Genomic DNA, 5707 nt, shown 5'->3' with positions numbered 1-5707 from the left:
GGTTAGAACTTCTGTTAAAACACTAAAGAGACCACCACCAATGTGTCCTGAAGTGGCCCCTGGGAAGAGCAAACGTGACCCTCAGGAAGTGAGCAAGTTAGGTCCAGGACACCACGACGCCCCCAGCCGGCAGCTTCCGGGTCCTTAGAACTCAGCAAGAGGGTGGCAGCCACTCAAAGGATTCTGAGTAATGCGTAACCAAACCCACCCCTCCCAGAACTGATTCCAAGGCCCAGGCACAACACAGAAAGCAGCGCGCCTTCCGAAATTAGAAATAAATGTACTTTACACACAAAGTGTACATTTTTAAAGCTATCAAAATGCCATAGAGACTAAGAAAGGCTTACAGATTTAAAAAAATGAAGAATTTAACTTACTGAAGCCTGTTAAGTTTAAAAACAGAACATTAACAGTAAATGAAAGATTCAAACCTGGTCTTTCCCACATCTTCCCTGATGTTTTTGGTTTGGCTCCTTCACTTTCTGTTTCTTCCGGTTTTCTAGGTTCATCTGGTCAGTATTCTCCCTCTTCCTTTAATGAAAAACAAATTTTAATGCAAATCCCAAGGGAGGAAATGTAAAGCCAACATTGAAACGATGTCTCTGGCTTGAAGAAATACAAACTGCACAGAAAAGCGATAGGATCACCCCGCCCTCTCCCTCCCCAGCCTGACACCAGACTCCTTGCTTGACACCACCTGGGCCATGTCTGTGTGCACACACTCTTCCCATCCCATTTTCCACTAGTGCAGGGATGGGGTCAATTAGACTAGGGCATTTCAAGAGGTGAGCCAGCTCGTTAATAAAAATCACATCCACTAAGCAAAGGCCACTTCTTCCCAAAAACATTCAGTTACCTTGTGAGGGCAACCTCATCCTTCACCGAGAATGGCTTCAAATCGGACATTTGACCATCTCCCATAGCCTCTTCTTTACCTGTAATCGCGTGTCTCCAACTGTGAGAAAACAGAGCTGAGATGCATCAAAGAGGACCCCAGGTAAGGAGCAGGCCAGGCGGAAAGGAGGTGAGCCTGGGCCCATGTGCAGGGACATTCTATGGCCTGTCATGCCTGTGGCTGGTGGTCCCACTGGCTGAGTCTACATCTAAAACAGATCAACAGCTAACTCACATCAACCCACGACTAAGAGAAGAGCAAAGGCCCACTGTTCACAAGGTCTCTATAGAACAGGCGCACCAGGAGATGCGTGTCATTCTTGACCTCATTACTACAGAAACAGTCTCCAAGAACAGTTTCAGTTAACAGGTCCTGAGCATTTTGCCGCGTTTTATGTATCATTATTTTATATTTTGAAACGTCACAATTAACTATCTCTTGAAGGCAGGCAACAACTGCACTGAAAACAGCCTGTTTGCCAATTCCAGCTGACTACTTATGGCTTTAGGTGCATCAGACCAAAAGGAAAAGGAAAAGAAAGCTGTAAACTCGTGGTGTTAACAAGATGAACGCCAGCAGGTGGTAAAGACAAAGAAGGCAGATCAGAACTCAGGCAATGGGGCGGGCGGCTCCACGATGAGGGCAACCCAGGCCCTAAGGCGGATATTCGGGTTCCAGGGCGGCCTCCGGCGGGGACTGGAGCCCGGGCACCGAGGGATTTGCGTGCGTCAGCGCCGGTCCACGCCCATTTCCTAGGGAGCTGGTCAGGCACAGGAGGCCCCGCGGGCCACGCTGGGTAGTGCGGAGAAGGGGAGACTGGGGAAAACGTCCCCCTCCGGGCCCCACCCGCCGCGCGTTCCCGAAGTCCCACCTGCGGCTCCTCGAAGCCTCGGGCTCCGCAGCGAACGCACCGTCTACCGACGCGCCATCTCCTGCCATCAGGTCCGCGCGTGCGCGGCGCCGCCACCACCGCGTGCCGCGCCTCGGCGCCGCGGGGGCCGCCGGGAAGGCAGGAGGCGCAAGCGTGGGGCGGGGCTCCTGCGCGGCAGAGCAGCTGGGGGTCTGGGGCACGAACTCCCAGTCGCAGGCGGCGCGGGAGGTGGGGGGCGCAGAGCTGGGTCCTGGCAGGGTGGGTAGCAGCGACGAGGGGGCAGCCCAGGGTCAAGGGCCCCGCGGGAGATCTTGGCCCAGGTGTGTGAGCGTGCATGTATGTGTGTGAGCGTGCACGTGCACCTGCGTGCGCGGGCTGGGATTGGGGAAGGACCGGCTGGGCGTGGATGTGATGGTGCAGGTGGAGGGGGGGCGGGGACTGTCAGGTTAGGAAAGACAACATGCTCCCGTTGCATTTAGAGGGATGAATGAGCCTCAGTGGGCAGGACAGTTCTTGGGGCAGAGAGGCCTGCGGGAGACGCAGTGCCTGGTTTCCTGGGAGACGGCAATGAGGTCGGCCAGCGGAGGATGGTGGAGGTGGGGACAAGAGGAGTTGAGGATGACACCCAGGGTTCCAGTTTGCATGGTTGCGTGGGTGGGGCTGTCCTCTGACCCTAAAACCCCATCACAGGAAAACCGCCTAAAAACATACCTCTGGTGAAAACAGAGGAGGCTATTACAAACATGCTCCTTACTTTACAATTTGGTTGTTGTTTTATAAGTTCTGGTGCTTTTGTTTGTCGTTATTAAAGATGCCATTTTCCTGCCTTCTTAACAAATGGACGTTAGGTAAATGGCTGTTTTCCTGCTTTGGTGAATAATGGCCAGACGGAAGCCTTCTGTCGTGTCGACGGCCTCTCACTGCCAGCCCCGTGTGTGCTGCGGAAGCTTTGCATAAAGATGGCATCTAATCTACAATTGCGCCTGGATTTGCTAGAGCCCCACGGAGGCTGAACTCATTTTATTCAGAACGCCACGGAACGATAACCAAAAAAGGATACCATGAAGGCAACATCTATCACATGCTTCTTTAAAAACCCCCTTGTCAGCATCAGTGACAATGGCATTACCGCTCAGTCACTGAGATTAAAAATTAGTCATGCGTGGAAAATAGAAACAGGTTTTCAGGGAAAAGGAAGCTTTGGTTCCACTGAATTATGCCTCTTTTTTGCTTGGTAAATAAAGGATGCATATTTTCCAATGATACATATTTTCGAGGTTAGCTATGTCTAGGTGGTCCCAGATTTGGGGTAAGAGCCTTGTTGTCAGTTGACTGACTGGGCAGGTGTCAAAAACACTTTATAGGGCTTCCCTGGTGGCGCAGTGGTTGGGAGTCCGCCTGCTGGTGCGGGGGGCGCGAGTTCGTGCCCCGGTCCGGGGGGATCCCGCGTGCCGCGGAGCGGCTGGGCCCGTGGGCCGTGGCCGCTGGACCTGTGCGTCCGGAGCCTGTGCTCCACGGCGGGAGGGGCCGCGGCGGTGGGAGGCCCGCGTACCACGAAGAAAAAAAAAAAAAACCACTTTATAACTTATATCGAAAACCGTCTGACAACAAGGTATTCAGTTGTGACATCAGAGTTACCGCCATCCAGAATCTGAATCTTTCTGGATTGGGTCACGAATGAGTCCTTGGAATGACGGGTGTTTTCCTTCTCTTAGGTGTCACAGCCCATCAGTGAGGCTGAGTATGCAAAGCATCACTCGGCTGCCTGCGCCCTCTCACCCCCTTAAACCCTGGTGAAACCGAGCCCTCTGCCTTCTGGGCAGCCACATGCCAGCTGGGGGCCCCCGCCCCACCAGGAAGCCCCACCCCCCTGTCCTTAGCCATCCTCCTCCTTGCCTCCTGTGACCTCCAGCACCCCTCCTCGGCCCACTCTCAGCGGGGGCCTTGCTTCCTATGTCATCGACACATAGAAACAGCCCACAGGGAGTGTCCGCATCCTCCCAGCCCCACGTGTGCCCTGCCTGTGTCTGCCATCCCTCTGCCTCCTCCTGTCGCTGTGGTTGGACTGTTCGAACCTCTGTTGAAGGCTCTCAGCCCTCCCCTGACCCCACAAGCACGTGTCCCACCAGTTCCCTGCCCCCCGCCCCCTGCCAAGCAGAACTCCCCAGACGTGGGTCCACTTCCCATCCTCTGGCTCACTTTTGATCCCCGTTAAGGCAGCCTTCTGTCCCCACACCCCACTGAGACGGCCCCCAGCAAGGTCTCCAACACCCACCACCACCTTCCCTGGCCTTATCCCGCTGACCATCAGCAATGTGGGATGATGCCTCATTCACGGGTGCTCCTCGGACCGTGTCCGTCCCCAGGTTTCTGGGGGGCATCTGGCCCAGCTGCTCCTCCTCTTCCTGGCACTGCCATGAACTGCCAAGCTGTCTGCCCATGACTGCCCCACCACACGTGGCCCTGCCTGCAGCCCGCTCCCCACCTGGCCTCACCTGGCCTCCACTCCTCCAGAGCCCAGGGTGGTCCTTCGGCAGCAGGATTTTCTGCAGAAGGTCGTGGGGAGGCCTCAGTGGGGGAGAACGTGCAGGTGCCTTCAGCTGTCTGCCAGGGATCAGACAAGTAAACACTACGCTCTGGGGAGCCCTGGGCATCCTCACCTCGCACTGTTCAAAGGATAAAGCTAGTTCCCCAAAGTGGCCAGAAAAATGTCCATGGAGCCAGGCCACGATGCCAAACTTACAAGGACAATAATCTGTACCCACCCCCTTTCCTTGGACCTCATTCCCGAAAAGTGCCATTTCCCCAGAAGCCACTGTCCTTGCTTGGAGACAGACCTCTCCCTCCCTCCCCACGTGCACCTCTGTGTCCAGGAGGGGCGAGAGCACAGACGTGGCTTGGGAAGGGTCCAGAGTGTGGTGGGTATTCAGGGCCCACAGAGCCCCTCCCACCAGGGCCCTGGGCTGGGCGCCCTGAAGAAGACTCTTCTAAGGCACTCTCTCTGCTCCCAGGTGGCTTTTCCAGGTGCCCTCTGCAGCCAATGCTCTCAGTGGCTCTTTTTTTTTTTTTTTTTTTTTCCCCAAATGACTCTCAACTTGCCTTCAAATAAGAATAAATATGTGTGTCTGTTCCCTGGGCCTTTGACAGCCCTGAGCTGGCCCCATGACTTGGGTGGGATTGATGGCCCCGTCTCACTGAGAAGCCAGGTGCATCTTTTACTAAAGGTGGTTTCCAAATGATGAATGGCTTTCTCACGAACACAAAATTGTTGATTGTATTTACAAACAATCCCTTTTTCACGTTCCGTTGATTCTTCTCTGGCGTCGGTCCCTCAGTGACACCCGCACGGCTGATGCCTTGGTGGCTATTATCTCCATTGATTAAGGCTTCCTGTGGTCTCGCGGTGCCTGGTACGCCATTTGTCACAGACAAGCGGCTTGCACACAGCAGTATATCATGCTCCCTTCGGGCTTTACGGTTATTTATTCTTGCATTTATGTTGCGTACCCTGTAAGCACAGGCGCACACCAAAACTCCAAAATCTTAGCATGCCACAGCAGTGAGCAAATACAGGAGTAAAGGAATTCTTTGCCAATCCTGTGCCTCCAGAGCCTGACTCCTCTGCCCCTCATTCTGAAAAAATGCAAATGTAAATAAACAGTGTCAGCACTGTCCCTAATTGAGACTTGGGACCAGAGAGAAGGTCGATGGAAGTGCCACCACTTTTCACCAAGTCATTCAACATTTAGCATGGAACCAAAAGACCCCAGACCCAAATTCTTCAGCACCTCCTGGGGACGAGGCAGCCGTCAAAATGGCCCAATCCAGGCCAGGTGGGAATTTTCTAGAATCAGCTGCTTTCTCTAGGTTTCTCTGTCCCACCTCCTCCTCCTGATGGCATTTTTGGCTCAATCGGGGCATTCCCCGTGGTCAGTCCCTAC

The sequence above is a fragment of the Monodon monoceros genome, unplaced genomic scaffold (assembly GCF_005190385.1).
Source record: "Monodon monoceros isolate NGI ecotype Baffin Bay Population unplaced genomic scaffold, NGI_Narwhal_1 Super_Scaffold_5, whole genome shotgun sequence".
Lineage (NCBI taxonomy): Eukaryota > Metazoa > Chordata > Mammalia > Artiodactyla > Monodontidae > Monodon > Monodon monoceros.
Note: the sequence above shows the minus strand (reverse complement) of the source record.